Genomic DNA, 21,527 nt, shown 5'->3' on the forward strand with positions numbered 1-21,527 from the left:
CACTCTTCTACCCACTCATCCATCCACTGATCCATCCATATCCATCTACCTCTCCATCCATCCATCCATCTATCATCCATCCATCCATCCATCCATCCATCCATCCATCCATCCATCCATCCTATGATCTGTCTGCTTACCCAATCACACACCCATAACCTCTCCAATATTTACTGAGTGGCTTTTCTAGGATGGGCTAAAGAACAGAGACTTTTTAGCACTGCTGATAAATCTTAACACCCAGTCAATATTAAAGAAAATTTTATTTGGAGCAAAATTGGCAAGCATCATTGAACCCTGAAATTGATGTTTGGAACTTCCCCTTTACTTCTGTAGACCCTGGGAAAATAATGGTGAGGAGACTTCAGAGGTAAGATGTCAGCTCTGAAAATGTTTTACAAGCCATAGCAGTGAGCTTTAGGCATTCCCACCTTTTTTCTGTCCCTCAGTAATTCCATCCTTCCTTTTTTGTCCCCTGACTCTACAACGTGATCATTTCCTTGACCATGGAAAATACAGTGATTGATACCCTTAATATGGATGGATGATCTTTGAGTAGAGAGAGTTTAGTTTGAGGGATATAGGGAATGAGATATTTTGTGGATAGTTTTCATTCCAGATCCTGAAAAGGATAATAGGGAAAATGGTCAGGAGTGGAGTTATCCAAAGGAACAGAAGGATAGAATTCTGCCTGGCCTGTTACTTAGGTCTGGGATGGCAGGAGGTCTTTCTCTATCTCTTTCTTCTTCTTCTTCTTCTTCCCTCCTCTATCATCCCACCTTTTCTCTTCTCCTCTCTATGGAGTTAAGTCACTGGCCCATGGTACCTCAGCCTTCTCAGGAGTTCAGGGTGGACTCTGTCCTCTCTTTGGTGGGGATGAGGGTTGGGCCAGCTCAGTCTCCAACTCACTCGTGCCCTTGGTCCCTGTCCTGCTACACCAGAAATGGAAGGTCACGATGCTTTGTGCCTACAGCAGGGTGGAAAACTCACCTCTTCTTGCCTTCTAAGTCATTTTAGGGAGCCAAGGGCAATTTTGTAAGGACCACATTTGCATTGAGTCTGCCCACATGAGTCCCAGTAGCACCAACACCTTACCGTGTCTACCTCATTTTCCTTCTGCTCCAGATTATTTACAGTGTGACACCCCACAACCTGTGGTGCCTTTATGGTAATTTTTCCTTCTGTAACCACTTCTCCTTCTTGGGCCCTCCTGCTCCCAGCTTGGTGTTGCTCCTGCCCAAGCCTGATCTTCCCAGATGATGTCTTGGTCTCCAGTCCAACCCCCCAAAACAAAACAAAACTTAGAAAAAAGTCAGTAGCCTCAGAATTCCATTCTCTGCTGATTCTTTTATAGCTGGCCATCTGTTGATTAGTTGTAGGGTGGGGGAGTCCTTTCTTTATAGAAGGAGCTTGGAGTGAGATGCTTTACCTCCAAGAGTTCACAGGAACTGTGGTTGGCTCATGGAGAGGTATTTTGGGTAGAGACTCTTCCCAAAGAGCCCCTCCAGGCCCTCTGTGATGTCTACCCTGGCAAGGCTGGTCATTGCACAAGTCATTATAGTCAACAGCATGGACTTTGGAATTGAATAGGCTTGATTTGAATTTAGCTTTGCCAATTTCCATCTGTGTGATTTTAGTTACCTTCTTTTACTCCTCTAAGCCTCCATTTCTGCATTACCAAAATACTGATGGTACCTATCTCTCAGGGCTGATGGAAGAGTTAAATGGAATAGTAACAATAGCTATTTACCTATGGATGCTTATCATATTATCATTTAATCCTTACAACAACTGCATTATCCCCACTTGGTAGCTGAGGAAGCTAAGGCTCAGAGGGGCTAAGTAACTTCCCCAACGTCACAGAGTTAGCAAGTGGCAGAGTTGAGCATGGCTCTGAAAGTATAATTCTATGGCCATGCTCTCAAACAGTTCTTCATAGTGCCTCCTGGATTATGAGAATTCAGCCCTTGACATGAGGTTAGCACTCAGTAGCTGTCAACCATTATCATGCAGACATCTCCCTAAGGCCTACATTTATTCAGTGCTTTTACTCCTTTTTTCACTCGCTCAGTTTCTTGAATGTAAGTTCCACGTGGGCAGGGATGGAATTTTTGCCTATTTTATTTACTGTTGCATCGCCTGTGCCTAGAACAGTGCTTGGTATAGAAGAGGCAGTCAGTAAATTTGCTAACAAATGCATCTGCTCACTCATCCATCTGTCTGTCAACAAAGGCGTATTGAGCAACTACTATGTGCCAGATTCTGTGCCAGATGCTGGGATAGGGTAGAGTCTCTGACCTTGAGGAGCTCATAATCTGGCAAGGGGGACAGATTTGCGAACTAGTAACTCAATTTCAGTATGATGCATCTAAGAGTGTTACCTGGGGTGAATGGAGAGAACAGCTCTCTTTTCTTCTGGGATGCTGCTTAATTTTCATTTCGAGTTGCCACCTCACATCTCTCTAGAATAAGTCTACACCCTGCAGAAAGGAGGAGGAGGAATGGATAAGGCTGGAAGTATTTTGCTGTGCAAACTGCACTGCACTACTCTAGGGGGTGCCATTAATGTAGAGTCTGATGGGAATGGTGTCATTATAGTGGTGCAATGTGGCAGCTCTCTAACAGCTGTCTTCAAGGTCACCTCCGAACTGTTTTACTAGGGCCCTGAAAGACTGGAGATGATTTACATAAAGTCTTTGAGGCCACCTCCCAATGCATTTTCTGGGTCCCGGTGACCTGCTGGGAGAGCTAGAGCGCAGTCCAGTAAACAGTGTGAATATATTGCTAAAAGGAGTGAATTTCACCGGGATCCTGTTGCTGTTTAAACCTAGTGGGACATGGGCCACACTGACGTCACTGACATCGCCAGGGACATGACTACGACCTCCTGATTTCTCCTCATGCAACCTTAGACCCCTTTTATTTGCCACATATTCTCCACTCGGCACCATATCATGGCCTAATCATATGGGCTGCAAGTCCAGCCCTTGGCAACCTCATGGAATTGAAATGAGCAGTTTTTTGTTTTTGTTTTTTTAAGTAAGTTTTCACATGCTTTCTCAGGTCTCTTCTATTGAGGTGTGGAAGGAAGCTTCTGAAACTCATTACCCTGGGATGCCGGGAGCCCTAGGATTTTAGCAGAAGACTTTGGGTAACAGCAATGCCTGACCCCAAAGGGAAGATAATGCTCCAATTATGGGCTTTAAGTCTTGCTGACTAGGCTGTGCCCCTTATATTAGAGCTTGTAGACTTGCCCTGTTTCTGGGCATGGGGCTCCATAAAAGGTTTGTACTTGATCCCTCCTTCCAGGATCCAAGGCTACCATACAGGGTTTTCAGGCAAACCCAAACTTTGGCCCTCTTCATGGCAAATGACTTCCTGTCTTTTGTCTTGGGGACTCCAAAGAAAAGGTCAGAATTTTAGGGTAAGTTTGGGGCAAGTGAGTTTCCCTTTCCGAGTCACAATTTGTCCATCTGTAAATGGTATCATCATATCCCTTAGGAAGAGGTCCTCCTCCTAGAGGTCTTATCAGGATAAAACAAGATAATGCCTGAGAAAGTGTTTGAAGCAATTTGTGCCACAGGAAGGTGAGTACTGCTTGTTGCATGTTGCTGTTTTAGTTTGGTTTGATCATGTGGGCCTCTGGACATACACAGGTACCTCCTAGTTTCCAGACATGGAGGACTGAGCCCAACCCCATGGCAAAGTAGATAGTAACAGCAAAGAACATCTTGAGACTTCTTTGGAATAAAAAATAAAACCTTTCATTAAGTCTGGATTCCTAACGGGCTCTATTATAGTAATACTGGCTACTGTAAGAAATGAAACCCCAAAGTATCAGTAGCTTGAAATATTAAAAGTTTATTCTCACTCATTAAGAGTCAAATGCATGTGTTTATTGTCAGTGGGTGGGTTTCCTCCTTTGCACAGTTTAGAGAGGCAGGTTTGCTCCATCATTGTGGCCTCACCATCCCCCTCGACAGTGGTTCTCACTCTTGGCTGATCACTTCAATCACCTGTGGAGCTTAAAAACCCATCCTTGGTTCCCACCCTAGAGATTCTGATTTAATTGGTTTCTGGTGTGGCCTTCACGTTGGGTTTTTTTTTTTTAAAGCCTCAGGTGATTCTAATGTGCAGCTAAGGTTGAGAACCACCAGCACGTCCTGGCGTCCTCTACTTCTGACCATAAAAATGGGAAAGAAACAAAAGAAGCTGTGTTTACTTCTTAAAAACGTCAGCCCATGTCTGGTGGGCATTGCTTCTGCTCATATTCCATTGGCGAGAGAAGCTGTATTGTCGCCCTGGATGCAAGGTAGGCTGTGAGATAGAGTCTCACGTGGGGTGCTATTTCCCAGCAATGGCTGTATCCTAGGGAAGATGTGGGGGGAGCATTTTAGTTGTTTATCTGCGTCGTGGGGCCGACGGTTTGAGTTCCCCAGACCTGACCTATGGCATCAAAGCCTGGTGTTCTTGTCAATTCAGAGAGCCTTCCCGGTTTTGTATTTGGGAGCCATGGTCACCCACATTCTTGTCTACGTGCTGGTATAAGGCTGTTTTGTTGTAATAAAGAACGCCGACTTTGCAGGCAAGCAAACTTGGTTAAAATCCTCACTGCTTACTAAGCTTGTGATTTTAGGCGTGTTAATTAACATCTGCAAACTTCACTTTTCCCAAATGTAAAATATCAAAATTATGCCTGTGTTGAAATGGTTTGTAATAATACAAAAAATGCCCACCTTGCCTTAAATAAGATAACGTCTGTTATGGTGCTGGAAGTGACAGGCATAGTGCAGAGGTGGGATGTAGAATCTTCTCACTGAAGTGGGGAGAGCGGGGCTCTCTGCAGTGGCTGGAACTAGGGAGTGGGGCGAGAGGCTGAGTTTCACTGCTAGGCTGAGAAAGTGCCTCAGGTCCCCCCACCCCCTTCTTGTATCTGAGAATAGTCTTGGAGTAATGGGTCTGGCTTCTCCCAGATGGGACCTTCTGGAAAGCTGAGGATCACGCTCCTTTTCTCAGTGCAGGGGCATCAGGTGATGAGCTGCCCCACTTTCCTCTGCATCTCCCCAGTCCTAACCCCCCTCCCCCCTTCCCAGTAAGGAGGAGACCTTACTGCTGGAGCCTTAAGCAGTTTGGGTGACAGACTCCCATTTAGGCACAGGAATGTTCCAGCAGGGCCAGGCTTATCCAGAGCCCGGTGGAAGCCTCCTGCTGGGGTTGCTGCAGCTGCCGCCTGGGGCGGTTTGATAAGGGAAGATGGCAGAGATAGCAGGAAGCCTTCCTGCGAGTGCCTGTGAATAGCTGGGTGCAGATAACATGTCAGTCAGTTCCTAGCCTGGAGTGTAACAAGACTGGCTTTGTGCAACTCAAATTAATTCTGCGTGTCTGCTTGGTAGCAGTGGGGAACAGCGGCGAGGGAAGGACAGAGCCTCGGGCAGGACTGTGAAACTGAACGAAGATGGTCTTTTGGGGGCTTTCCTGATGCCTCTCTCCATGCCTCTCGCCTGCTCTCCATGGCCCCAGTACCTTTGGATTCCCCCCACAACCCCTTGCCTTGAGGGCTAATCTGGATGAGGCGGGGCTGGGATTACCCCAGGTTCTTTAGGGTAATTCTCTCCTAAAATCCCAAGACAGTAAAGGTGCAGCAGCTTCTGCTGGGGGCCACCACCGACTGGCTGATGCTATCGGGTCTGCCACACCCCAGGACCGTGGCAACAGGTCTACGATATCATCAGTGCCTCTAGGAAGAAAATCCCAGCTCACTTCACGGCATAGCTTTTTGGGGTCCTTAATCCCTCATCTATTTGTTTGTCCTGGTAGGCAAGAGCCTGCAGGTGGAGCTTCTGTGGTCCCTCATCCAAATTGTGGAAAATGACATGGAACACCTAGTATGTGCAATGTGCTGTTGTGCTTGGTATCTTGTGATGGTTCAGGCTTCACAGAAGACATTCAGGGTACTTATTTTTATCCTCTTTTTTCCAGGTGAGAAAGTAGGCCCAAAGAAGGTAAGGGATGTGCACAGGGCTATGCAGCTTGGTAAGAGGTCCTGGACTGTTGGGTTTCAACGTGCCCTTCTCCCTGCTCTGATCTCCAGCTGGCGTTCTAAAACCCCTTTATAGATGAGCAATGAAATATTACCTGTAAGGGATGGGATGACATGGAAGAGTCAGAATTTCTGGGGAGCATATATTTTTAAAAAGCATATTCAATATTATTATTACTTTGGCTGGTTTTAGTCATGATACTTAAATCATGATAATGTTAAATAGTCACACATAAAATGTCTGTTTATCAAAAAGAGTACACATTAAAATTTTCCAGAAATCTAAAACTTCACAGTAAGGGGTGAGGTCTGAGTGTAAAATGTCTGACCTTTCTCAGAATATTTTAACTTTAACATGTGGCGATGACAAAAGAATGATGAGATTTCAGCAGTGGGACAGGCAGATGAAGGAGCCAGGGGGTTCCTGGGAAGCATTGCCAAGGGGTTTGAAAGCATAATGCAGAGATGAGAGTCTTCAGTGCCCCTCTTGACCTTCCAGGTGGGAACTGTCTCCACGAATGCGCCTCAGAGAACTGCTGTCAGGTGGTGTGTTTGTGGTAGGGAAACCAGGGGATGGGGGGTGGAGGGTAATGAAGGACAAAAGACCTTGTTTGGAATGGAGAAAGAACCCACTGGATCCTTTTGTTCTAACTATCCAGGAGGACCTGACTGTGGGTATATCATTTTGATGTAGAACCAGAATGTGGAAGAAGCAGGGCTTGTGTGGGAAAGAGAACACTGTGTTATCTGCATTTAGACTTAATTCAGGGGGGAGATCTTTTTCGGCCCCTGGAGGAATGTTCTGGCAGGCTCTGTGGCTTTTATGCTCATCCTTAGAAAATATAGTCCAGTGGACTCTATCAGTTATGCAACTCAATTCAGGAATTAGAATAACCAATCTAAAATACATATTAAAATTCCAAACTTGACCAACATGAAATCTTCCCCTACCCCTAGCGCCGTGATTGGACCTGCCTCACCTGGAAGTCTTCAAGTGGGATGGGGACTTTGCCTTAAGTTTCTCCTCCTCTCTCCCTCAACCTCTGGTTGCTGTTTTGATCCCCTGGGAATTGGTCTCAGAAGAGGGGCTGTAATAGCTGGTTTTCACTGGCTGAGTTCTTTCTGGGCCTGAAAAGTGGCTAAAGAAGTCTGTCTTTGTTGAGGACTTTGTAAGTTCTTTGGGTTTTCCTTGCTGGGCCCCTTTCCTTCTCCTGTTAGGCCAGGTGTTCCCTTGGGATTCCTTCCTCAGCTCCCAGACACTGGGTACACCTCCAGCCTCTTTCAGCTGAGGTCTCCCCATGCTTACAAGCACACCTCTCAGGGCCCACAATGAGCTCCTATCCCTTTACTTTGTTGGGTAGGACACAAATGGTTCACGGGGAGAGCTGCATTCCTTGGAAGTACAGGCTTATCCCAAGGCCTCAGCCCCTCTCAGCTCCCACCAAGCAGTTGCTCTTTCTCGGCTTCAACATTTCCTGGGCAGGAATCAGACCTCAGTCTGCGTACTCATAATCTCCCTACAAGTGAGTCAGGAGCCTGTCTTTAGCATCCCCCATTTGGAGAAATCACACTTTTGAGCATCCTCAATGGTTGCCTTAGAGCTCTTCTCTAGTGAGTTATTAAGGGCAGTGCAGCCCTATCCCTGAACAGAGAATGGGGTGGGGAATTGCAGCCCACAACCCCTGTCTCTAAAGAAAGCTCCCAACCAGCTTCTCTTTAAAATTCTTCTCTAACCCAATTTTGTATCCTTGATTTTGTTGAGGGGTCCATGCATCATGGACCAGGTTCTTCCACATTCTCTTTGTAAATTCTTAAACTATGCATGTCTGCTTGGGAGGTCTGCCATCCACTTCCTTTGATATCCTGATGTCTATGATCTCTGTGGTACCTTCATCAAAACTGCAGCAAAAAGCGCTGTTTTAATAGCCTACGCATGATCCATCTGAATCCAGCTGTCGTTCAAGTAGGCTGCTTTTGCTGAGTAGAGACACAGGAGACTTTACAGCAGTTGGTCAGAAGGTACCTACCACACCAACCACAAAGCAGTAGGGTCTGGGGCTGGTACGGTCAAGAAGGGCAAAGGTGAGAAGGGCAAGATGGGGTGGATAAGTAGACGGAAAGGGTCCCTGCTGTCCTCTGTGGTGATAGAATCCTTTGGCTGAGGCTTTGATGGTCCCTAGGGATGGGATATAATCCTTGGATTGGCATCAGCCCAAACCTACAACCCATAGGCACTTGGCAAGGGCAGAGTGCTCGCCTAAGAGCAGGATGGGGTTTCCTGGGATGCTGTCACTTGTACTCACACTTTGGAACCTCCAAAGCACATCCTCCTTCATGACCCTGACTCAATTTATTTTTTTCTCAGCCCCTTATATCACTGTATCCATTGAAGTTGAGTATAAAGATGGGCTGAGTAGGGCACCTGGCTGGCTCAGTCAGTGGAGCATGCGACTCTTGATCTTGGGATTATGAGTTTGAGCCTCACACTGGGTGTAGAGATTACTTAAAAAAAAAGAAAATCTTGAAGATGGGCTGAGCTTATGCAGCTCTTGGGGGGGCATGGCCCAAGGACAAGTGCAGGTTGCTGGACCCCTGGGGAAAGCAAATCCCAGGGATGTTCTCATTGCCAAAATCTCCTCCTGCATTGCAGATAGTGCCTAGCAGAGTGCTCCACTCTCTGAATATAGAACTCTGAGGAGGTTTATAAACTCCTTCAGAACCTCTGTGCTTTGGTGTATTGGTTCTTGGCAGTGGAAAGTAGCACCACACAGGGGTTAGTAACCCTGGAATGAGGTAACGTAGGTTTGAATATGTACATTTTAATTGCAAGTTATGAAACTTTGAGCAAGCTAGGTTGTCCACCCTCCCCCCCCCCCCCGCCCGCCCATGCCTTAGTTGTAACATCTATAATGCGGGAGTAATACCAACATGATTGAGATAATTCATGTAAACCACGTAGCACATAACTATCTATAACCATTATTCTTGTGAAATTACTTTGTGGAAATCTCCAGAAAAATAGTACTTGGTACTCAGAAACACTCAACTCTTGTTCTGAACTTACTCTCTTACTGGCCTTGTGTTTTTCTTCCTCTTTTCCTCTCCACATCTCTTTTCACTTGGGCATATAAAACTACTGCCAAATGAGTTATTTGAAATGAGAACCATTAACTTATTTGAACTTTTCAGAAGTTCAAGTGCCCTGTGTTTATTCACTAAAACAATCCAACAAAAACCAATAAAAGCACAAACTGGCAGCCCCCCCCACCCCACCACTCCACAGGCAAACCAGGTAGTGGGAGAATCTGGCTTAGGGACAGATTCAACAACAGAACTGACAATCAACCACAGAATTAATAATAGTCATGCTTCCATGGTTTCAGCACAATGAGATGCTGTCCCGTTTCATCAGAGTGCAGTGTCTTTTTTTGGAATGGCATTTTCCTAAAAGCAGCCTGGATTAGTGAGCAAAGAGCAGTGAGAAGGAACCCCACTAACCTGGGCCATCCTATTTAGGAACCAAGTTTCGATTCCCAGTTTTTCTGCCCCCTGTATCTCCAGTCCTGTCTACCGTCTTGTTAATATTTATAGTTGCAGTTTGCTGCTCCAGTAGAAAAAGCCAGAAGTGCTCATGGATTGCCTCATAAAAGAAACTCAATTTAGGAAGTCTTATTCACTAAGGATTTATTAGCTCTTCACACTCTGGAAGCCTGGAGTTTTATTTTGCTTCAGAGTTAGCTGTGCACCCAAATCTGCTGAATAATTCCACCCTGGAGACAGGACGCCATTTGGAGGCAAGAGCTTTTCAGCTGCCAGCAACTTCCCCTTTGGTTGTGGTCTCCAGGTGGGGGGGTATATGTGTGTGGCAGAAGTTGGGGGAATCCTTTTTGCCCAGCGTGTAACCACCCAGCTGTGCCCCCCTGTACAGACTGAGTCAGAAAGCCCTAAATTTTAATTACTTAAAAATAGATGGTGGGGATTGGGGTGGTACAGACACTTCTACAAATTTATTATTGAAGATGAACAGTAAAATTTGCGGGTGGCATAAGCTCTGTATGTGGTTGGGGGGGCACAATGAGGAAAGGCCCCACTTGAAGAATTAAATACCAGCTGGAGATAAGCTTGCCAAGGTAATCTCAAGGAGCTAGATGAGTAACTGTGAGCTGCATGGCATAAAGAGTAGGATCTAGGTGTTCAAAGGAGGACCAGTCAGCATGTACTGGGCTGGTCAGGGAAGGGTCCATGGTGAGGCAAGATTTTAACTGGACCTACAGCATGGGTTTTATTAGGAGAGGGAAGGAGGGAAGGGAAACAACGCTTCAAGTGAGGAATTTGAAAGAAACCTCTCTTTGCTTTGGATTTCAGCCAGGACTTGTCTGCCATTGAAAGGCAGAACTGGTAAAGGTTTCAGAGCTAAACTTCAGTTTCAGCTGCACGTGTTCACAACATGTATTTGGGAACATGAGGCAAAAGGGGAATTATTAGAAAACTGTCTCATACTTTATCTCCACCCCCCCCACCACCAAAGGCTTAAGAACTGAGTGGGTAATGCAGGCCCAAGGGAAAATAAAAGTTGAATAGTATTGAAAGTCCTAGCCAGAGCAATTAGGCAAGAAAAAGAAATAGAAGGCATCTAAATTGGAAAGGAAGAAGTAAAACTGTCACTATTTGCAGATGACATGATGTTATATGTACAAAACTCTAAAGAGTCCATCAAAAAACTGTTAGAACTAATAGACCAATACAGTAAAGTTGCAGGATACAAAATGAGTACACAAAAATCCATTGTTTTGACCATCTGAGAAGTTCCTGAAAAGAAGAAGATGGCAGAATCAACAATTGGAGGCCACTCAGTGTAGAAGCAAACAGTCTTGGATCTCGATGATGATACCATAGAATAATCAATGTTAAGGTGAGGCTAAGATCAATAAAATCAATATCAAGATTAGGGATATCAAGAAATGTTGAAAAGCTGTACATTTTTTCTGTTTAGCAAGTCAGGGAAGAACTTTAGATTTTGCTAAAAATTGGCCAGCAATGTATTGGCATGTGAAGGGGCAAGTGCTGGATAACCACGTGGGGTACAGGAGGAGACCTCTCCTGGGGGCTTAGCATATTACGTGCACTCAGACGTTGTATATGTTGATCATCACAGCTCTGGTGAGATGCCTATTTTATCTTTGGGGAAACTGGGTCTCAGAGAGAGGAGGTAACTTGCTTGTAGTGACACAGCTAGTGAGTAGCTGAGGACCGATTCGAATCTACTCCTTAGGTCATTAAAAATCACTATCCTTTGTGTAGAAACCTTCTTTTCAATATTGTGTATGACAGACTTTTTTTTTTTTTTTTTTTTTTTTTTACTTTCTGTGGGTCCTCTGCTGGCCTGCCTGAAATAAAACCATCTGAGGACAGGTGCTGGCTTGGTCTAATGTTTAAAAAAAGAAATTCATTGCTTTGTGCCATCCAATATTTAATAAAGCTTTTCTAGTATAGGAGGATGAGATAATTCATATACAGTGATGTGCACATAAGAATTCAATAAATGTTATCTATCATGATAATAATGATGATGGTAATGAAGATGATAAACAGCTTCTGCCCAAAAGGATTTCCTCTGACAGATTATTGATTTCTGCAAAAGGATCGGCCTGATAGGATAGAGATTTGTCACCTCCATATCATTAATTATGAAGCATTTATCAAATGTAGATGAGGAAACAGGCTCTGGAATCCAGTGTTTAACCTTGTTCTACTGCCTCCTAGTGGTGCTTCAGGGCTGACTCTTATCCTATGTAATGGAGGGCAAGGTACGTTCTGTTCTGTTGTTTTTTTAGTCAGAAACATGAGTGGTTTCTCTCCTCTCAGAGCTGAGATAACTTGCTGAATCATCTTGCAGAGATTTTCCGTAGGAATATAGCCAGGCTTTTCTGCGGTGTGGCAAGTATTCTCAGACAGGAATGATCCAGCTCTCCTTTGGCATATTTGGCCCATCTTCCCTTGACCTTCTACCCCCTCCATTCCCTTTGTGAAGGTAAAACACTATGCATGGTGAAGGCCCCATTTGGGGCTGAGGGCAGGAGAGAGGACAGCATCTTTTGGCCTTGACTTCCATACAAGAACACCAGATGGGGAATTAATTACCAAATAAACTGTACTAAAAATAACTGCTAGAGGACTTCGGTGGAGGGAAAGGATTTATACCTGGGATGGGGTGGTTGGGTAGGCTTCTTGAGGGTATGGCCTTGAACTGATGGGGCTTGAACTGGTCCTTAAAGCCAGACTGTTAGCTATACATCTCAGCTCTCCTTCTTAATAGGTATGTGATCTTGGTAGGTTTTTAGTCTTTCTTTGCCTCTGTTTCCACATCTGTAAAAGTGAGATGATAATAGTGCCTACATCGTGAGATTTTTGTGAGGATTTAATGATAAGGTATGTCTCAAGTGCTGAGAACCTAGGATGTGTCTAGCACCTAGGAAGAGTTCAATAATATTGGCTATTTTTACTGAAGACTTGGAGGTGATTGGAGAGTCAGAAGCCAGATCTCAGAGGCAGGAGAGAGAATTCAGGTCAAATATATGGTCTCTCCCAGCCAAGGCAGGAGGTCTGACTCATCCCATTTCACTAGGGACACAGTCAAGGGCAAAATGTTTATCTTCTGACATCCCTGAAGGCTTAAGTGGCTTCTTAGGTGGCTGCAATCTGGAAAAACCATTTTCTGAAGAGCTTAATTTGTTCTTTGGGAATATATTTGAACCTCAGGAAATGCTGGTCCTGAGGGGGCACATCTCAGCTTCTTTTAGAAAACACAGCATGTTGGAAATTCAGAAGACTTGCAGCCTCAGTTTCACTAGAAGCCATGTTCAAGGCCAGCTGTTGGCTTACATGTGTGTTTCCAAGGAGAAGACCTGAGTCTAGCCTGAGGTTGTACCTGTTCTGAAGCAACATCTGGGATATTTTCAACACTCAGTAGACATCGGTTGGTCATCTTGCATGTGCCATGTTTCTGCCTTTATAGAGCTCATAATTTATTAGTGTGACAAATACTCTCATGGGGGAAGTGTAGGGCACCATGGGAAAAGTGAAAGGGGACAATGAATCTAGTCCAGGATGGTGAAAGAAGGGACATGTAAGCCCCAGAGGAGGAGGAGGAGGAATTAGCCTAGAGCTGTAGGGTTGAGCGTTCGGGGTGGGAATGTGGGAGGTAGAGGTGGCAGCTGAGAGGTTGTGTATACTGACCTGCTGAGACTGGCCAGGGTTAATATTGTGTATGGGTGAGCATGTGTGTGTGAGGGGGAAGAAAGAGGATGGAAGAGGGGCGGTCTGGGGTAGTAAAGAGAAACGTCATCTGAATTAAAGAGAGAATCCAGTTTTTGCTGTATCCTCTGGCTGATTTTGGGCAAGGCACTTAATTAAGAAATTAAGAAACTTAATTTCTTCTTAATATAAATTTGGCCTATTTCCCAAGGCTATTTAATAGTAATAGATAGGAAAGGGCTTAAAACATACAGTATTAAGCACTTTTCAGGGATTGTCATTGTAATCATGAGTTTGTTTTGGAAGGCTGATAGTACCTTTACAAATCTATGGTACTAGGGGTATGTGGAAGTCCGTGATGATGAATCACCATCAGGAACAGTGTCTTGAATACTTCCAGTGCCATTATTAGAAGCAGAGAAGCAGAGCCTCGGTTTATGGTGGTGGACAATGTTACTCTATTAGCAAATGGTCACCTCTGCCGTCCATTCCCCCTGTTGCAGAGCCACTGCCACCTCTATAGGCCTCCAAGGTGGTGACTGACAGGATATGCAGAAAAGATGGAGATTGTTTCCTCAAATACCAGCCACAGACCATCGGTTCTTGCTATTCTCTTTCCACTACTGGTTTACCGCGATAACTTGGTCAGATGGCTCAGACAATGGGGGGAATGTTGTGGACAGTAGAATGATTTGGTACAACAGGACTTCTCAGTAGGTAGAGAGGTGATGGAGAGGGCTGGAGAGACCAGCTGCAGGGGTCAGGTGTGAAGGTGACAATCTGGTGATCTGCAAAGGCAAGTAGTCTTCCATCCCAATCCTAGTTCTAGGGTCACTGGATGACCTTGGCAGGTCACCTTCCTTCTTGAAGCCTTCTTGAAGTTTCTTTATCCGTAAGCTGGGAGATGATAATAGTACCAATCTCATAGAATTCTGAGAGTTAGTGAAAGGTAAAATTAGGACATATGAATATAAAATGAAAGTGTCAAAGATTTTATGTAACTCATTAATTAGCAAGGGAACCGGTAAGATGATAGAACTGGCTTAAAGGAGAATTCAAAGAACCACACATATGGGCAAATAGGGACTGCCCAAATGAATTTAAACACAGGTGCAAACTGAATTGATCCACAAGACAATAGTCAGTTGCATTCCACCGGGCACATTGCATTTGCATTTCAGTTGACAAACTTACTTGCTTTGTTATCAGTTTTCTGTATCTTACAGAGTTGTAGAATAGCTCAAAAAAATTATAACCCAGATCATGCCTAGTTTTCTATTGAAAAAAAAATGTGTAATCTTTTTGGTCCATTTCAAAGTCTTTCTCAAAATTTTCTCACAATTAAATAGAGATAATGCATATAGAGTGCTTGGCAAAGAGTTAAGTGCTCAATAAATGCTAGCTATTATAAAAGTCACTGAAATTAATAGTAATAATAAAAATCCTTTGCACTGCTGGCAGTTATCTCTGTGAAGTAAAGCTTTGGTCATGATACTTCCTTCTCAGAAACTTTCAGTGACTCATCATTGTCTGAAATAAATCCTATACTTCTTAGCCAGGCACTTAAAGTTCTCTGAGCTGTCCCCATCCGAAATTACCAGTCCATTTACTACATATGACTCCCTGCGAGATCTGTCATGGTGCCTGGAATTTCACCATCAGGGATCAAACTTCTTGGTTACTGAAGATCTGTGGGTCTTGAAGTGCTCTCTCTGAAAATGCAAATGCCACCAAGAGAGGATTTTGCCCGCAGATGATCTGGCACCAACATACTTGTCCGGATTGGCAAGTGCATTAGTCTGCTCAGGCTGCTAAAACAAAATACCATAAGCTGGGTAACTTAACAGGCAATTGATTTCTCACAGTTCTGGAGGTCCGAAGTCCATGATGAAGGAACTGGCCAATTTGATTTCTCTCTTTCTCTTTCTCTTCCTTTTGCTTTATTTCTCTTTTTCTTTTTCTTTCTTTTTTTTTTTTTTAAAGATTTATTTATCTATTTGAGAGAGGGTGAGCTGGGGAGGTGGGGGAGGAGCTGGGGTCGGCGGGTGGAAAGGGACAAGCTGACTCCATGCTGAGCATGAGCTCGCAGGGCTCAATCCGACCATCCTGCGATCATGACTTGAGCTGAAACCAAGAATCAGACACTTAATTGACTGCCACCCAGGTGCCCCAGGCTGATTTGATTTCTAGTGAGAGCTCTCTTCTTGACTTGCCATAGCCACTTTCTCCCTATGTGCTCACATGGCCTTCCCTCTGTGCGCAAGGAGGGAGAAAGGGCTCTCTGGTGTCTTTTCCTCTTCTTATAAGGACACTATCACATTAGGACATCACTCTTATAATTATTTTTGAACCTTTTAAATTACCTCTCTAATGGCCTTATGTCCAAATACAGTTATGTTGGAGGTTAGGATTTCAACATATAAATTTTAGGGGGAGATAATTAAGCTTATAACAGTAAGATATAAGAAAACAGAGGGTGGAAAATGGAAACTGGGATGTCTAGCTTCATCATTATGCCACAATCCTGTTCTGCAGAGTTTTCCTTGTGGTGAGACCAGCTCTCACCTGGAGTACTTGCACAAGATTCTCATATTCCAGAACACTAGCCCTAGCTGGGGAAGATGGTAGGTGGTTGGGGTTCTCTCCTGCCACTCTCAGCCTCCACTGGGTGTCTCACTTAGGCTAAAAACTTAAGACAGCTGCCTAAGTGTGACAGGGATTTTCATTGGGAGAGAAACAACCAGAAATGCTACCAGGTTCCCTTTAAAGATTCTTAAGATTGTGAAGTTTGCTTTTGATGGGTGACTAAAACATGTGATTTTCTTTGTGCATATATTTGACTTTTTTGTCTAGACAGGTTTATTTTAAGAAGCCTTCCTTTCATACTACTTTTTTCAAGACATAGGGCATAACTGGCTTAATCACAATCCAGTCCATCTTGATGCTAATAAATGAATACAGTTGCAACATACACATATGATTTTTGAGTAGCCAAGCACCTAGGATTAGCTAATGAAATTTTCATCTTGGGGTAAGTATTATTTTTCAGAGTGTGTTGTATGCCAAACTTGATGACAAAGGTTTGCAGGAAGATATTTGGGTAATTTCAGGAGCAATTTTAGGGTAGGTACTGTCATGTGAAATTGCTGAATGAGTAGATATCACTTCCTATTATGGTTTACTTATTGGAAGCCAAATGGGAAGAGTGTTAAGTGGCATACATAAATTGTGGCAGTGAGACATAATGAAAAAGAAAACTAAAGTGTCCTGCTGGATTTAAAGCCTAATAGACCAGAGCTTGTCACTACCTAACCCTGTAACATTGGGTAAGTTCCTTAATTTTCCAGGTCACAGTTTCCATATCTATAAAATTAATGTTGATGATCTTCAAGGTTCTGTTTTAGCTGCTATAATAAACTTTACAAATTGGCTTAACACAATAGACATAAACATTATTAAACAGATAAAACTATATATTTTTAAAGGATTTTATTTGAGAGACAGCGCACATGAAAGTGGAGAGAGGGGCAGGGGGGAGGGAGAGGGGCAGAAGGGGAGGGAGAGGGGTTGAGAATCTGAAGCAGATTCCATGCTCAGTGCAGAGCCTGACATGGGGCTCAACCGTGAGATAATGACCTGAGCTGAAACCAAGAATCGGAGGCTTAACTGAGCCACCCAGGTGCCCCCAGATAAAAATATTTTTGACTGTTTTTTTAAAACAAAAGTAAACATTTCAAGTATAACAAGCATGTTGAAAAAATGCATGCATCAAAAGCTTATACCTTATATAATAAAGGGAACACCTACGTAACTAGTAGCCCAGGGATGTATTTCATAGCCCCTAATCATTTCCCCACCCCCAGTTCCTCAAACTAACCACTGTTCTGACTTAAAGTACCATAAATTAGTCTTGCTTGTTTACACATTTCCTATAAATGAAATCCTATAGTATGTGTACTTTTGTGTCTGGCTTCTCTTTGAGATTCAAGTAGGAGATTCAGATATTGTTGCATGTAGCAGTAATTCACTAATTTTGATTGCTTTGTGATACTCTAGTGTGAATACACCCAAATTTATCCATCCTTTGTTGATGGATATGTGGGTTATTATGAATAATGCTGATACGAACATTGTTATACATTCATTTTGGGGTGTGTGTGTGTGTATTCCATTTCTTCTTTTTCTATTGGTTGCGTTGTTGAAAACTCCCAGTTTTTCAAAGTGGTTGTATGATTTCCCTAGGAACTCATGAAATTAAGTAACTTCTGATATATTTATTAGCCATTTGGATTCTTTCTGTTAAGTAACTGTTTGAATTCTTGTTTTTATATTGGGTTGTTTCTTATTTATTGATATGTAGGTGTCATTTTTTTTTCCTGAACGTGAATGAACTCTTTGTGCTAGTCTGTTGCCCTCTATCTTCTAATTCCTGTTTGTTTCTTTTTATCTTTATTCACTTTCTAGTTTGCTTTAGTTCACTTGGTTTTATTTATTGAAACGAAAGCTGATTTCATTTATTTTTAATCTTTTTTTGTCCTTAAAAGTATTTGAGGCAATGATTATTCCTCTGAATACTGTGCTAGCTTTTCTTGTTTTTACAGTGTTTTTATCATTTTCTATGTGGTCTGCAATTTTAGTTTGGATTTTCACCTTAAAGCAAGAATTGTTTAAGAAAGTTTTTCTTGTTTTTTTTTTTTTTTTTTAAATTTCTCTTATTGCATTGGAATCAGAAGATACTGTTTATACTACTTCAACTTTTGGGAATTTATTATCCTTTTCTTTGCAACCAAACAGATAGTTAACTTTATGGATCTTAAGCACTTGAAGACATTATTTAAATTGAGTGAATAGAAATTCTATATATGGGTATTTATATAGAATATCATACAATCCATCAGATTTACTTTATTATGTTAGGTAAGTTTTTTTTTTTTTTATTCTTATGTTAATCCCCATACATTACATCATTAGTTCTAGATGAAGTGTTCCATGATTCATTGTTTGTGCATAACACCCAGTGCTCCATGCAGAATGTGCCCTCCTCAATACCCACCACCAGGCTAACCCATCCTCCCACCCCCCTCCCCTCTAGAACCCTCAGTTTGTTTTTCAGAGTGTTAGGTAAGTTTTTATAACCTTATTTTTCCTTCCTTTGTTATGGACTGAGATTAGCATCTTCTAAGATGGCTGTACTTTTTTTTTTTTTTTTCTACTTCTGTTTGAAACGCCTGGAGATTTTGTTTTTTGAGGATTACTCTAGAGCTCATAGATGTTCACATTATCTTATCTTTGAGATTGCACTCTTTGGCATTAGAAAAATACTTTCTTGCCTCGTTGAATCCTTTTGGTTTGAATCCAATTTTGTATAATACTCAGATTGTGTTTTTTTTTTTTGGTATGCATTTGCCTGGTTTGTCTATTTTAACCTTTTCAGAGAATCTATATTCAGCATAGATTGCAACTCCATGTTGTAATTCATCTGTTTGTTTTTTACTTTTGGCCTTTGTACTGTTAAGTATAATTTGTTCTTAATCACTTGCTTTATTTTTTTTTAAGCTTAAATGATCTCCTTTATCTTCAACAGAATCATTATATCTACCCTACTTCTCACCTTCTCTTTCCTCTGTTGATGTTTGTTTCCACATGGTCACAACATAGAACATTGTGTTCTGTTACCTTATACTCATATTTGTTTTAGTCTTACAATCCAGTGAAGCAGAGGAGACTAAGCCCCACTGGTTGTGTTACCATGATTTTTACAGTAGTTTCTTGGTTGGATGAAGTTAAGCTTCTACTAAATTCCTTAAGAAGAGCTTACACAGGGGCGCCTGTGTGGCTCAGTCAGTTAAGCATCCGTCTCTAGATTTCGGCTTGGGTCATGATCTCAGCATCATGAGATGGAGCCCCACATCTGGCTCCTCGCTCAGCAGGGAATCTGCTTGAGATTCTCTCTCCCTCTGCCCCTCCCCCTCACTCATGCACATGCTCATTTTCTCTTTCCCCTACTGCAGAACACTGCTGTGAAGAAGTTTGAGGCCAGGCTGTTTTTCCTTTTGAATTTGTTACTGTCTTTTTGTGTAGCTGCCCCAAAGGTTGCTTCTTCATCTTTGAAGCCTGGAATTTTTATTAGGGTATATCTTGGCATTGACTGTTAAGAGTCCCTTCTTTCTAGGATACAGTGTACCCTTTCAATAGATAGACTCAAGTTGTTTGTTTGTTTGTTTGAAGTGTATCTTATACTATTGTGGAAATAGACCACCCAGATGAGAACAAAGGCTGTTCATTCAGAGCTTTCTCTACAAGGAAGTCCACAACTGTCACTTGAGTTTCACAGAGACTCAAAGTTGGACGGAGGACTGGGAAAGCTTTATTGGCGGGGGGAAGCCTTCAGGTATGCCCTGATTGGTGGAAGGTTTAGGGAGGGGGAAACTTAGGTGAACTAACTAGAAGCGGGCATCCTATGTGATGGGCTTAGGCAGCATATAAGGCTTTCTCTGATCGTTTCTAAATGGGGCAGAAATGGAAGCTGGAAGTTATTGATCAAGTCCTGGTTATTTTGGGCTAATTGCTGAAGGGGTTGTTACTTGGTTTTCTGGGCTGCAGAGAGTGAATCAGGGGTATTTTTATATATGGCCTGGATATTGTCCATTTGTTTATGCAGTCTCTCAATTTTTATTTTTCCCATTTTTAATACTTTCCATTCCCATTCTTTTAAACTTCCACTTAACTTTCTCCTTCATTTCTCATTTTTATATCTCATAGTGTGTTCACTGGTATCTTTTTTTATTTTTTTCTTTTGCTTCTTCTGATTTTGCCTTTATTTCTGTATGACTTTATACTTATTTCTTCTACTTCATTCCTGAATGCTGCCAGCCCATATTTAATCTTTTTTCTTGTGCCATTTATTCTCTGAGCTCTTGCATTTGTGATTAGGCTCATGTTTAATAGAAGGAATTGCTTTATTAAGTGTTTTAGATTTCTGTCAGTTTATTTTCTCCATGGCAACACTGTTCTGCATTCATCGCCATTTGCTTTTATTGACCATTTCTTCATTTTTTTTTTACCCTTACATTATCTTTGTGTAGGTCCTATGCTTTTTAAAATACTCAACTTGAAAAGTGACAAGTTATTCTGGACTGACTAAATGTGTAAGGGAGGAGTCAAAGCTGTTTGGTTGACTTTTTTTTATGATCTAGGATTTTGTGTGTGAGCTCATTTAGACTTCTCTTCATCCAATGAAGACAGTCTGCTTTACTGCTTTTTATTATTTATTTATATTGTTGTATTTTTTTTTTTTTTTTAAAGATTTTATTTATATGACAGAGAGAGACACAGCGAGAGAGGGAACACAAGCAGGGGGAGTGGGAGAGGGAGAAGCAGGCTTTCCGCGGAGCAGAGAGCCCGATGTGGGGCTCGATCCCAGGACCCTGGGATCATGACCTAAGCCGAAGGCAGACGCTTAACCATCTGAGTCACCCAGGTGCCCCCTATTTATATTGTTTTTAATGGAGGACTCTGTTCTCTTGTGGTGCCGTGGCTGTAGACTGAAAACATGACATGTGTTTCTTTTTCACAGCATCCTGTTTCTGGGGTCTCACAGGTTCACTCCCAGTTTAAATATCCCTATCCTTCCTATTACTAACCTTTACTACTACTACTGCTACTAGTTAGTTACTACTAACATTTACATCACAGTTTGTGTCCCTTACTGTGTACTCCACACTTGAAGTGTACGTTGCTTCACACTTCTTGGAAGTTGTAGCTCAGTCTTCCTCTTCAGAATCTTTTCTTCTTTACTCCTTCGTACATGACCTCTTCTCAGTCAAAACTGTTGTTTGAAGCTCTTGGGTATTTTGGGGGAGGGGTGGGTTGAGGGTAGGGACCTGAGGTTTTAATTGTCTCCCAGTTTTTCTGAAAATGGGCTTTGTCTTTTTGTTTTGATGTGTTCTTGCCAGTTTTGGGTGATTTTGTATCCTTTTCAAGAAAATAAGAGGGAAATGACTCGTTGTCATCATGTTCAGATAATCATTTCAAGGTTGCCCCTTAGGAGACAGCAGAAGAGATGGCATCTGGCAGTGACTGGGAATGTCCCTCGGCATGGCTGACTGGACAAAAAAGGGAGCCCATCACTCCTGTGGCCAGAACAGTCTCTATCTTACTCTGATCTATGCTTCCTACTTGAGCTGCCATTCTTGCATCAGAAGTCTTCATTAAACAAACAAGACTAAACCGC

The sequence above is a fragment of the Leptonychotes weddellii genome, chromosome 10 (assembly GCF_054177405.1).
Source record: "Leptonychotes weddellii isolate Sample4059 chromosome 10, ASM5417740v2, whole genome shotgun sequence".
In the NCBI taxonomy this organism is placed as follows: domain Eukaryota; kingdom Metazoa; phylum Chordata; class Mammalia; order Carnivora; family Phocidae; genus Leptonychotes; species Leptonychotes weddellii.